This window comes from Oryctolagus cuniculus, chromosome X (assembly GCF_051225735.1).
Source record: "Oryctolagus cuniculus isolate XC-2025 breed Fujian yellow rabbit chromosome X, ASM5122573v1, whole genome shotgun sequence".
NCBI lineage: Eukaryota > Metazoa > Chordata > Mammalia > Lagomorpha > Leporidae > Oryctolagus > Oryctolagus cuniculus.
In genome coordinates this window covers 82,314,361-82,328,397 of record NC_142888.1, presented here as the reverse complement: position 1 = coordinate 82,328,397, position 14,037 = coordinate 82,314,361, and the positions used below count along the sequence as shown (strand labels likewise).

Below are 14,037 nucleotides of genomic sequence, written 5' to 3'. Positions count from 1 at the left end.
GACTGATCAATGAAAGTCAGCATTATGTATGTATTAGCTGGAAGAAGCAGGCAGGGCCAGGACTGAGGAAAGCGTCCTTACATGATCCCTCCACAGCACTGTTAATAACATGAAAAAAATCACCCAATGTCATCCCAAAGACAGATTTCAAATCAAAACAAAGCAAATGAAGGAAAGCAAAACAAAAGAACAGCAAGACAAGCACAAGGGCTCCCTAGGGTTTCTCTAGCTTGTGAGATGGGTGGGTGTGGGTGTGAACCTGTGAGAGTGTATGTGAGAGTGTACGTGGGAGTCATGTGTGTTGGCGAAGATGGTGGGGGGGTAGGCAGACATAGAGGCCTTCAGGTTAGGACTCAGAGGAGGAGTCTCAGTTTCTTTTGGTGGGGGAAGAAGAATTTAACTTTTGTCAAACAACTCCATGCCCAATTCCTCTAAAGGGGGGCAGGGAGGACAGTGTCATAACATAGGGAGTGTTAATGGCTGCTATTTTAACAATCTAAACTCCCTGCCCCAGGGCGCCAGTAGAAGCTAAACAGTCTTACTGCAAAGGGTGCAATTTCTAAAAAGCAAATAAATAGCTAAAGGCACACACTGAACTTGTGCCCAACTCAGTGTCAATCAACAAGTTTCCATTGAATGCTGGACAAGCCAACCCCTCTTCCAAAGAGAACACAGAAAACATTGTAAGTTCAGTTTGGGGGCAGTTGGATGATCTTATGTATCCTGTCCTTCCCAGTTTTTTTTCTCCTCCCCTTTTGCTCCTTCATCCCTTCTCCAGCTAAGACTTTTGTTCCCTAATCCAACCCCGCCCAAGTTAATTTCTTTCTAATGCATCTCCCTGACTCTGGCCTTAATGCTGTGGTTCTTCTATTCTGTGTTCCCATATGTGAGGACAGACCTGCTGACCCCAACTTCCAGGGTACTTCAAAAAGTTTGTGGCAAATTAAATTAAAAGAGGGGCCGGTGTGGTGTTGTAGCAGGTTAAGCCACTGCCAGGAACACTGTCAATCCTACCATTTCCGATCCAGTTCCCTGCTGGTGTGCCTGTGGTGGTGGGGGAGGGGCAGCAGGGGTTGGCCCAAGTGCTTGGGACCCTGCACCCACAGGAGAAACCAGGAGGAAGCTTCTGGCTCCAGGGTTTGGTCTGGCCCAGCCCTGGCCATTGCAAATGTTTGGGGAGTAGACCAGCAGATGGAAGATCTCTCTCTCTCTCTCTCTCTCTCTCTCTCTCTAGGTCTTTCCCTCTCTCTCTGTAACTCTACCTTTCAAATAAATAAAAATAAATCTTAAAAAAGAAATTAAAATAGAAGTTCATTTTGGTGCAAAATATTTTGGAAAACCATACACAGGAGGGGGATTCACAAAGTTCATGAAAATGTATATTATGAAAAACAACTATACATGGATTTCAAAAATTTTTTGCACCAAAAATAACTTACCTTTTAAAATTCCATGTTTCCACAGATCTTTTGAAACACTCTTGTATAACAACTTTTCTTCTACCTGACAGGTATTCCAAATGGGAACAGAGAAAGTCGCAAAACGTACATAAAATGATGTTATGGCCCCATTAGGGAACATCTAAATTCTGATAAGCCAGTTTTCTGAAAAACTATGTCATCCCAATGGTTAAGATGTGGCCCAGGCACATATTTGAAACTAGCCTGATACAGGTATTAACCTTAGCGTAAAATCTTCATCTCCACTGTGGCCTGCCTGCTCTCACTTTTTCAGACTGAACTCTGTCCTGCATTGCAAAATAAGAGCAATGGCAGCTTGCATTTATTGAGGGCATGCAATGGGTTGGACATTGTGCTAAGTCCCTCTTATAACTTAATTCAGTTAATCCTTACAACAGTTCTTTGTGGTAGGAACTATTATTGCCCCACTTTGCCTCCTTCTCTCTCTCTCTTTCTCTCTCTCTCTCTCTCTCACACACACACACACACACACACAATCTCACCCGCTCCAACACACTCATGCACACATACGCTCATGTTCACACACACTCACACTGAGTGTGTGTCAACTAAACAAAGCTCCTCGTTCCCAACTCTATAGCATTCAATTCCTCAAGCGCCCCTCCCCAAAGCCTCTGTTATGGACATCTGGGATTCTATCCTTAGTGAACTCTTGTAGTTGAGCATTCACCTTTCTGCTGATGAAGAGCAAAATCCCCTGGAAAGAGTAAGCCAGCCTCATTGCCATCAAATATTAGAGACTATATGAGAGAGAGCTCAGTGGCTGGAGAGAGGCGATGATGGGAGAGACTGCAAGAGAGGAAAAGGAGTGCAAGAATAGTGTCAGGGGCCACTACAAACCAACTTCACCTACTCCCTGCTTTTGCAATGGACTAGCTCTGGCTCTGCAAAATACTATCTTACCATAAGATATACAGAGCTTTGGGACTGACTTTCTGTCAACTTAATCTTTCCTTCTCTCTCCAACATAGACCATGCTTAACTCTAATCAAAGGTCCCACACCTACCTTTGCACACGCCCTACTCATGTCACCCCTCCATCTGGCAAAATCCCATTCATCTGTCAAGATCCAGCTTGAATGTGTACTCTTCTCTAAGGCTTCACCTGGCTCTTGGCTCTTAGAAGGCATCTCTCTCCCCTTTCTGCCTACACAACCTTTACTCTCACTTCTACCAGAGTAACCATCACATGCTCTTCTTTTTATTTTTTATTTTATTTTTTTGCCAGGCAGAGTTAGATAGTGAGAGAGAGAGACAGAGAGACTTATAGACAGTGAGAAACAGAGAGAAAGGTCTTCCTTCTGTTGGTTCACTCCCCTAATGGCTGCTACGGCCAGCGCTGCACTGATCCGAAGCCAGGAGCCGGGTGCTTCCTCCCGGTCTCCCATGCGTGTGCAGGGACCCAAGCACTTGGGCCATCCTCCACTGCCCTCCCGGGCCACAGCAGAGAGCTAGACTGGAAGAGGAGCAACCGGGACTAGGACCCGGCGCCCCAACCGAGATGAGAACCCGAGTGCCAGCGCAGCAGGTGGAGGATTAGCCAAGTGAGCCACGGTGCCGGCCACATTCTGTTCTAATATTCTCATTATGCCTTTCTTTCTGCCTAGGCTGTAAACTCCTTGAGGCAGAGACTCTGAAACCTCAGCATCAGACATGGCACAAAGCCTGTACTCTAAACATCTGTGAAAAGAATGAGTGAATGAATGTGTGAACTCATACCATGAACTTCTGGTTATGAGGAGACCCCTTTCCTGGGATTCTCTGGGTAAGGCTGCTGTCCAGTGTTTCTCAATAGGAGCACCACTGGAATTTTGTGTGGGATATTTCTTCATTGCATGGTGTTCCTACTCACTGTGGAACACTTAACATCTCTAGTTCCTGCCCACTAAATGTCAATGACATTCCCTATCATATCACTGTGATGACCAAAACAGTCCCAAAACCCTGGGAAAAGTCAGCAGGCAGTGGGAGGCAGGGTGGGGGAGCTTATCTTCCCTGATTTGATAGTAGCACTACAGCAACAGCTCTTTTTCTTGATCCTGGTGTTCCTGCAAGAGACGCTGCGTGACAGGCTCCATCCAGAAAGAGAATTCATAAGAAATTAGGGGGTGAAGCAGTCCTGGCTGAATACCAGCAATTAGGGAAACCTAATCAGCATAAAATGTACAAAGCAGAGAATCCTGCTCACTGTTGTACTGACTGAGGAGGTGGGGACATTCAGGCCTAGCCGCCCTTCACATGTTCAAGGCAGTCCAGAGATTTCACCTGGTCTCTGGCACGTTTTCAGCATGACCCTTTTGTCTCTGCCTGCTAAGGGCCTGCTTTGAGAATGGCAGTATTGTTGTGGAGGACACTTGCTCAAGGCACCTCTGAAAATCTCATCAGAGGAAATAATAGAAAGGCAAGACGGAGGTGATGCCTTCAATTTTATGCCTTCTGCCTAACAGTCATTAAATCTGTCACCTGTTTGCTTTAGACAACTCACATTGTTTTCCTTAAGTTGAAAACACACAGTCAGTGACTGATTATGTGGCTGCTTTCACTGTGACCAAGGGGAACAAGCCTCAAAACACCAAGGTTTCAGGCTCTGCCCATACTGCAGATAGGTCCACATGCAATCTGGGGCCCCAGAATTTAAACTCTTTCTTTCCACAGCTACACATTGCCTTGTTTATATACCCCCTTATAGTCTCAGAGCAATTTCCCACTTCACCATTTTTCTTTAATGTCTCATGCCTTGCTATACTTCCTTGGGCCCAACTTTGTTTTGCTGAAGCTCATTCTGTCCATTTAGAGATGGAAGGAAAAAGCTCATCCATGTCCTTTAAGACCGTTTATCTCTCTGAGGCTTGTTGAAATCCCCTCAGTCTTTCTTTCACCAGGCTCACTAATTACAGTTTTCCTTCGCCATTGCCTCATAGGTTTGATGCTCTAATCCTTTAATAATCTTTCTAATAAAACCATACTGAATGGCTCCAGATATGATTTCCCATAGAAAGCAATCTCAGCGGAGGCTCTTTTGGAAATGTATTTCTCTAGATAAAGGGAAACAGAGACACAGCCTGACCCCTTTGCATTCTCCAAAAGCAGATGACAAAAGCTGCTGCTAATCAGCACCTAATGGCTGACAAGCTCTGAAGTTCTCTGGGAACCATTAATAAAGAGTGCTTGTCTTTCACAACCCAGCATTTCACACAGTCATTAATGCTACTTACTGCTTGTCCTGCCTGTCATTGTCAATGACAGTGTGGTCTCTCATCCTATGAAAAAATGTGCTCTGAAAACCAACATTTGCTATATTATTCTAAGACCCCTTGGTTGTATCCTGACTTCACTTCCTCATCTTTGACACCAGACTGTTCTCAAATTTCTTCTCATCTCCTGATTTTTTTTTAAAAAAGAGACATACTACATTGTGGGTGAATTGAAGACATGCTAAGTGAAATAAGCCAGTCACAAAAGGACAAATATTGTACAATTTCATTCATATGAGGTGTCTAGAATAGTCACACTGATAGAAGCAGAAAGTAGAACTGCAGCTCCCAGGGGCTGAGGAGGAGGGGGAAATTTGGAGTTGCTTAATGGGTACAAAGTTTGAGTCTGGGAAAATGAAAAAGTTCTGGAGATTGACTGCAGTACTGGTTGTACAATATGAATGTACATAATATACAGTAAAAATAGTGGAAATGGTTAATTTTATGATATGTACATTTGACCATGAGAAAATAATTTAAAAACTAGAAAGAGAGTTAGAATAAAAAAGAAAGAAGGGAAAAAGGAAGGGGAGTGGACAGAAGGAAAGAAGGAAGGGAGGAAAGGGAGGGAGGGAGAAAGGGAAAGAAGGAAGGAAGGAAGGAAGGAAGGCCCATTTTCCTGTCCTTTCCTTCTCAACCTCCATTTTTCTCCTATTAAAATAATAAATGGTTACATCATATAAGAGGTATGATGGTGAATATGGACTTATTTGGCTTTAGATCTCTGAAGAGCTGGTGAATGTGCAGAAATCAAAGCCATATAAATTGGGTAAAGGAAAGAAAATGGAACTTGCAGGGACACTTACCTTGTCTTCATGTTTAAAGGCAAAGAAACAAACAAAAAACCTCCATTCCCAAGTTTGATGTCTTTACCTTCCTTTTCAGTTGAAATAAAATTCACCCCAGTGTCTTCTTCCGCCTACCATAGACAATGTTGATTTAGCCCTTTATAGACCACAGTATATACATGAAAGGTCTTCAGAAAGTTCATGGAAAGTGCATATTATGGAGAGACTATGCACGAATCTCAATTTTGTTGCCACCAAATAAACTTCTGTTAGTTTCATTTTCCTTGAGCTTTTTGAAGTATGCTCATACTTCATAGCCTTTCTTCAATTCTGGGAGAGTAACCCTAGAAAGCACTTTTGAAATAGCTGCACATACACTGCTGAGCCACTTCTCACTCTGGGTCTTAGCATATATGTGGCAAAGACAACAAACAATACATCAGGACATTTCTAAAACAGACTACTTTGATAGCCAAAAATGGAGTCCTGTGAGGAGGCAGGTTTTGGAACAGATTTCAATAACTGACACCCTAAGTCTGCCAGTTTCTAAAATCACTTTCAGGGAATAGCTGACGGTGTAAAAAGCTAAATACAAAAATCATTCTAATAAAGACTGCTATTTATCTTAGTGGCTGCAAATAATCTGGTAAATCTTTTTGGTTATAGTTATTTGTGCATCCAAAACCCTAAAGTGAAACCCTTTGGCTCTAGGCAACAGATAGCAAAGATATTTGGTTACTTCAAGAACATATTGGTTTTAAATTAACAACCTCAAAGTAAAAAACTTGAGAGCTGGCAGCTCATCCTAGAAACCACTTTGTGCTTTGCCACAAATAAAGAACTCGACATTATGGAGAGGCTTGGTGCTCTCAGACATGTGGAGGAGATAAAGCCTGAGTCCATGGGTTCCTCTCTCTCTATGCCCACCCCTTTCAGGTGTCCAGTCAAATGAGGGGCCTCAGGATCTCCTCCGGCCCCAATTCTAACACTTGCCCTCTTTCTCGAGAAGTGGATCCTATTTTGTAGATCCTGTGTTCAGACTAAATTAGAAATGATAATAGGAGTGAAGTTGACACTTTAAAGATGGACGAAAGTCGTCAGGAATCAAAGCCTTAAGTGAAAAAGATGAAACTGTAATAATGACAATTTCAAGTTAAAGCACCACCAAGTAAGTCCTTTGAGTTTTAACATAACTTGGCAGGAAGCAAGAGCAAAGGTGTGCAAAACTGATCTGATGACTGAACGAGTCTTGGAATCCCAGGTCACAGGAAATCAAGGCAATAATCACCTCTTCTACTTACTCAAGTAGAAAGCAGGCCCTGGTTAAGGATTGGCCGTGTAACTAGGATGAAAGCCTGCTAAAGGACATTTTACTAATCCTTTCCTTAAAATACCCTAGATATTTCAAACTAACTTGAAAACAGACTAAGCTGAAAACACTGATTTTATTTCAAACTATGTTGATTGCTTTTCCCTTTGAGAGTTTCATTTGTTTATCAGCAGAAATTCCTGGGCTAATTCCGAGAAATGCCATTCATTTCTCGCCAACAACAAGTCATGAACAATGGGCGGGGTAGAGGAGGAAGCTCCCCACGGAGGGTCCTGCTTTCTGGACATGGGCTCTGAACGGGGAAGATGGCAGATGAGAAAGGCTTGGGGTGAGAGCTTTGGGAAAATAGGAGAGGAGGCCAGATGGCACACTAAGTCCATGTTACTGCTGGGTTGGTCCTGGAAAAATGTCAAACAGGCAAAATGACTTTAGAGGATGCCGATGCTCCCCATTATCAGAAAAACAAAGTTGTCATGCTACCCACAGCCCTGTGCAGATACACAGGGCCCTCTACTCCAAGATCTTACTCAGGACTGCTCTCTATGGGTATAGTTCTTTTGACTTCCTTTCTCAAAATTTCCCCTGAGCCCTATTGCAGTAGTGTAATCCTCAATTCAACTGCATATGAATTCACTGGGATGCTGTTTAAAATGCACAATATCCACTTCGGGGCCCAACTAAATCAGCATTTTTAGAGGAAGGCCTGGGAATCTGCATTTTATCAAATCCCCCAAGGTGATTCTTAAGCACATTAAAGTCTGAGTAGCACTAGTTTGGGGTTTTGTGCTAAAATGGCTCATTGCCCTAATGAATTTATCCAAAGCTTTTGGATACTTCTGGACCCATAGGTCTTTTTTTAAAAAAAGTCAGTGTTTTACATTTGCATATCATCTTGCACAATATAGCTATGGTACTCATTTTACGATAGAGAAAGAATATGCTAATTGTTACTATTTAAAAGAAATTTACCTTTTTCAATAAAATCCAAGAGGCAAGTGAATACATAATTGAGAAAATAATGAAACTCGAGCGGAGAGGTCAATGGAGATCAGATATAGATGGTGGCGACAGCAGCAATCAAGACAGCCACAAGGATGGCAGCAGCAGACGTTCAAAGAGATGAAACAAAAACATGGGGTGGCATTAAAATTGGGAGAAGATTCCTCAATAAGTTCAACATAGAATTACCATGTGACACAGAAATACCACACTTAGGTAAATAAAAAACCTACCCCAAATCATAAACACATGCCACACAAAAGTGTGTACAAAAATGTTCATAGCAGCATGATTTATGAGATTCAAAAGATAGAAAAATCCTAAGCAGTCATCAAATGATAAATGGATAAACAAAATCTGGCACATGCATACAAAGGAATATTAGTTGGTCATAAGAAGGAATGAAGTACTGATACATGGTACAACACAAGAGTGAATGTGGCCACACAAAAAGTCTATGTATGAGTACTGTACAAAATATCCAGATGAGGCTAATCTACAGACAGAAAGTAGATTAGTGATTTCCAGGAGGTGGGAGGAGAGGGTAATGGGGTACAACTGTGTAACAGGTACAGATTTTCTTTTTGAGATGGTGAAAAAAATTCAGGGATTAGATTAGTTAGAATAATTGCACAACACTGTGAATGGTCTTAATGCCACTGAACTGTCTACTTTAAAAATGTAAATTTTATGCTATTGTGTACTTTTACCACAGTAGAGAGTAAGTAAATCCCTCTCTTGAACTTTTGCCATAAAATGAGCAAAAATATGCTTGTCTGTTTGATTACTGTCACACTGGAAGTCACAGGCATATCCAGGGATGTAGCACCCCTTTTTATATAAATGTATGAGATAGGAGAAAAGGGGAACACAACGTGCAGATAGGTCAGTGTTCAAAGACCGAAAATCAGACTCAGAGTGTTTGAGTGACTTTTAATTCTCACTCCAAAGTGTCAAATGTCAAATGTTATTATCTATCTAATCTGATACATTGAGATTCTGCTGTAATATGGATTTATGTAGTGCAAAGTTGTTCATATGGGAATTCTAAATAAGGGAATGAGGTTAGTATAAAATAGAAATTACATTAGTTCAGACATGATTTTTCTAGCAAATTAATATTTCATGCTACCGAGTGACAGAAGCTGAATGCTGAGTACTTGAACTCAACTGAAATCAACAAGCCATGAAGGGATCCAGTACTCCAATCTATTTCTTTTTTTCTTTTTTTAAAAGATACATTTATTTTATTTGAAAGGCAGAGCCACGGAGAGGCAGAGAGAGAAACAGAGAACTCTTCCATCCACTGGTTCACTCCCCAGATGGTGCAATGGCTGGAGCTGTGCTGATCCTAAGCCAGGAGCCAGGAGCTTCTTCCGGGTCTCCTACGTGGGTGCAGGGGCCCAAGGGCTGGACCATCTTATACTGCTTTCCCAGGCCATAGCAGAGAGCTGGATCGAAAGAGGAACAGCCGGGACTCGAACCAGTGCCCATATGCAGGCAGCAGTTTTATCCACTATGCCACAGAGGCGGCCCCCTCCATCCTATTTCCATTCATACAATATTCTTCCTTGTAGCTCAATTTAACCAATACATGTTCTGTATTGTCAGTGCTTAATACATAATTTTCTTTGATCTACCAGCATGTTTATCTTGTATCTGTAATTTAATAGCCTCAATCCTTCCTTAAGCTACTTCCTTCAAGCAAATATCACCATTTTAAAAGGTGAAGTCTCTACTTACTGTAATATTCTTTATTTGCAATGTATGATGTATTTTCAAATTCTGCTAGCATTTAATTAGTGCAGTTGTTTTGTTAGTATTATGATTCCCAAGTTGCCTGATTTTTGAGTGGTTTACACCAATTTTGTTTTTTCCATAAACCCTGATGTTTTCCAGTGTGTAATTTTGCAGAATGTGAGGATTTTCAAAAATGCATATATAGCATTACAGCAGAAATGCCCACATGTGCTAGCTTACTCACAACCCAACTAATGTTGAGAAAGAAATGGCATCGGGTTTTCAGCGTTTTGTGTACAGGAGGACAGATTATAAATGCACCACTGGAAAGGTCATTTCCTTAACCTTCCTTGAATTTTAAAGACTAGGATGAGGGGTGTCTCTATTGGCAAAACCACACTGTCACTATCCCTGTTAAAACCATATTGTGGAGCCAAACTTTTTCACACCTAGCTGAAAGGAAACACTGTGGATTAAGTCTCTGGTAACCAGATCAAATCAGTTATTTTGGCAATTTTATAACAGCTCTTTAATAACACAGGAATGCTGAAATATCTCCAAGGGAACCCAAATATATTAATTCTGAATAGCGAATTCTCTGTGGAATGACCATAAAAAATCTCTTAGATAATATCATGACTTAGGCTTCTGATCACTCTAACAGTCTTTTTGGGGGGATAAAATTATATGCAAAGAACAAAAGGAGGGGCTGGTGCTGTGGCGTAGTGGGTAATAGCCCCAGCCTACAGCACTGGCATCCCATATGGGCACTGATTCCCATCCTGGCTGCTCCACTTCCAATCCAGCTCCCTGCTAATACACCTGAGAAAGCAACAGAGGATAGCCCAAGTACTTCGGCCCCTGCACCCACGGGGGACACCTGGAAGAAGCTCCTAGCTCCTGGCTTCAGATCTGCTCAGCTCTGGCCATTGCAGCCATTTGGGAATGAACTAGCGGATGGAAGACCTCTCTCTCTCTCTCTCTCTCTCTCTCTCTCTCTCTCTCCCTCTCTCTGAAACTTTCTTCCAAATAAATAAAATAAATATTTTTTAAAAAGAAGAAAAGGAACGAAGTTGTTGTTTATCTCTCCCTCCTCCCTTTGCCACTTTCATTCTCCCAAAAGAGAAAGTAGAGAATTTCATTCCCACAAATCTCTAATTCTCAGGGACTACATAGAGTGTTATTGAGAGATTAGGATGAACCTAATGACCTTCACAACTCTCATGAAGTCTTGACTATTCCATTAAGAAAGGTCCAGCCTCCATGTACCACCAGCTTCTTTGAACCCAGTAAAGCCTGTGGTATGTGATCAAGATTTAACCTCTGCCATGGAGTTTTGGGCAAATGTTGATGAAAAAAATTTATTTTGCTATTCATGGGTATCAGTGTTGATTTGTTTCTCATAACTCTGAAAAGGGAGTCTGCATGCCCTGATATCCATGGGAAAGAAGTTTAGAAAGCAAGAGCCATGGAAAATACAGATGCAAATGGGAAGGTGTGGCTCCCTTGTCCCTTTTAACGGAAGTTGAGCTTCAAGCATTCAGGTAAGACACTCTCACTATGTTTGTCTCTGCTCAGGTGAACACTTCCCTAAGTCAATACTACTGTAGGATAGTACATAAAACCAATCCCTTGGGTATGAGGGTTGCTTGGTTGTTTGATCTTTTTGATATAGAACTTGTTCTTCATATTGGTTTTATATATTGTATTTTTAAGTTAGGAAATTTTCATCACAATGCCTTCCTCTGGGTTAAGACAGAAAACCAGAGTCCCTTCCTTTGGCCAAACATTTCTGTGGCCCTGAAGGCATGAGTTTCCTCATGCCTAATAACTAGTGGGGTGGAAAGAATACAGAGGAGTCATCACATCCATTGCCCTGTCTCAAAGCTAGACAGTGCCAACTATATCTCAGATGGATAGATACCTTTATATTTCTAGAAATATTCTACAAAATGACAAAAAGTCTCCATAGTCATTTATTCTAGGATTTAATAATCACTCTGTCCCAAAGTTCTTATTTTTATCAAACTCTATTCTTCTCTGTTATGGCATAAATCTGTTTACTCTTGTTTTATCTTAAATATGAAAAATAATGATTAATTACATTCTGGTTCAGTATGGCAAAGATAACACTTGATAAATTTCCTTGTTCTTTTCCAAAAAAAATAAGAGAGATGAAATATGAAACTAGAAAAAAGAAATAAATGAAACTTTGAAACTCCAAAACCATAGTCAGAAACAAAAGGAAATATGTTATTCAATAAAACATAGGAGGCAAGTACAGTAATACTCAGGGGGGCCAAAGACATATGGTCCGTTGTCAGCTGGGACTGGATATGGATAGCTGGTCCACACAGCTGAGGAAGAGCTACAACCTGAAAATGGCTTCCTGTGTGAAGCTGAGGCCTAGAATCACACTCCTCACATGAAGAGATGCTGATACAGCTGTGCCTATCCAAGGTTGTTGACTAAGATGCACTGATGGCCCAAGGTAGGCAGTTGTAACTGAGATCCCAAAGATCATTACCAGAGACCAGCACTGCATAAGAAAACAGAGGTAGAAATAGATGTTCCAAGCCTGAGGAGCACAAGCTGAGATACTAATATACGACTGTCCTAAGTTTGAGCTAAGTGAATCACAACCATCTACAAAATAACCATCTGAAACAACCATCTACAAAGAAGAAGGGCTCCTGCCAGATAAAACACTCATGGGAGATTTAGAACTAAACAAACCGTGAAGATTTAGAACTAAGAAAATCTCAAGAAACACAACAAAACAGGCAGAAATTTGACATTGTGGGTAAGATGCTACTTGGGACGCATGTATCCCACATCCATGTGCCTGGGTTTGAGTCCTGGCTCTGCTCTTGTCTCCAGCTTCCTGCTAATGCACACACCTTTGCAGGCAGCAGGTGACAGCTCAAGTGGTTGGGTCCCTGCCACTTATGTAGGAGACCTATATGTAGTTCTCAGCTCCTGGTTTTGGCGTGGCCCATTTCTGGCTGTTGTGGGCATTTGGAAGTGAACCAGCAGATGGAAGCTCTCTCTGATTTCCCGTCTCTCTCTGCCTTTCAAGTAAATAAAATAAACAGATAAAAATTTTTAAAAGAAACTCAACAAAGATGGTAATAAACACTTGAAAAATAAGTATATTTAAGCAACCCAAAACAGAACTTAAGTAAATTTTTAATGCTTTAAAGAAATAAAAAGATAATAATATCCCAAGAAATAACAGATTATAAAATATTTTTAAAATAACAAGAAACTTGAAAGAAAATACACTTATTGAAAATAAAACAAAACTCAATAGATGACCTAAATGATATGTATGAAAAGTATTAATGGTGGCATACCAAGTTAAATTGCCACCTGTGACGCTGGCATCCCATATGGGTGCTGCAGCCCCAGCTGTTCCACTTTCAATCCAGCTCCCAGCTAACATGCCTGAGAAAGCAGCAGAAGATGGCCCAAGTGCTTGGGTCCCTTCCAACCATGTGGGAGACCAGGATGCAGCTCCTGGCTCCTGGTTTCAGCCTGGCCCTGCCTCAGTTTCTGCAGCCATTGGGGAGTGAACCAGCAGATGGAAGATCTCTCTCTCTCTCTGCGTGTGTGTGTGTGTGTGTGTGTCTGGCTCTCTGGTTCTCCTTACCTCTCTTTAACTCTGCCTTTCAAATAAAATAAATAAATCCTTTAAAAGAATTAATGAATTGGAGATTAGAGCTGAAGTAATATATATCATTATGGATAGCATATCAATATGAAAAAAATAAAAGACATAGATGATGAATCAAATGGGAGACAAATTGGCAAATGAGGGAAAAAAAGGGGAAGAGATAATTTTCACAAAATATTTGAGTACTTTATTTGAAAAATCATGTGCTGAGTTGACTCAAGAAAAATAAATCACAAATCTACATGTCTCATTGAATGCATCAAAGAAAAGATAAAATTAAAAAGCTAGAAGAAAGAGGGAAGAAAAGAACTACAATGAAACAGCAGATTTGGGCTCCTACCACCCATGTAAGAGACCCGGATGAAGCTTCTGGCTCCTGGCTTCAGCCTGACCCAGTCCTGGCTATTGTAGTCATCTGGGGAGTAAACCAGCAAATGGAAGATATTTTCTCTTCCTCTCTCTCTCTCTCTCTCTCTCTCTCTGTCTCTTTGTCTCTGTTTCACCCACTCTGTCTAACTCTTATTTTCAAATAAATCTTTAAAAAGGAATGACAAAATAAAGACATTTTTGTATATAAGAATTAGGGAACTTTAGTACTATTCCCTACACAAAGAACTGTTGAAGGTTACAGTTAATAAGAAAAATGAACTCACAGTGAGCTGGAAGAGCAGGAGGAAGGAAAAAAGAATACCTTGTTTCTATGCTTCATAAAATGAACATTTTTAAGTCTTAAAGACAATGGTGTTTATTCCTTTCCATTGTTTCTCCT

The 14,037-nt window shown here is 41.1% G+C and overlaps 1 protein-coding gene and 1 long non-coding RNA gene across 15 annotated transcripts in view; one reads left to right on the top strand and one right to left on the bottom strand.

Annotated features, from left to right (window-relative positions):
* Positions 1 to 14,037, bottom strand: part of CHRDL1 (chordin like 1) — a 122,776-nt gene that overhangs the window by 71,282 nt on the left and 37,457 nt on the right. The gene's annotated exons all lie outside the window — the stretch shown is intronic.
* LOC127484879 (uncharacterized) overlaps positions 1 to 14,037 on the top strand; it is a 48,780-nt gene that overhangs the window by 947 nt on the left and 33,796 nt on the right. For 4 of the 7 annotated variants that reach the window (XR_016227881.1, XR_011385357.2, XR_016227880.1 and 1 more), the window contains exon 2: positions 11,009 to 11,136. The exons of 1 other annotated variant lie outside the window; for it this stretch is intronic. This is a non-coding gene — a long non-coding RNA (uncharacterized LOC127484879). Of the gene's footprint in view, positions 1 to 3,088; positions 3,247 to 11,008; positions 11,137 to 14,037 lie in introns of all 7 variants that reach the window. 2 more of the 7 variants (XR_016227879.1, XR_016227882.1) reach the window with 1 other exon arrangement.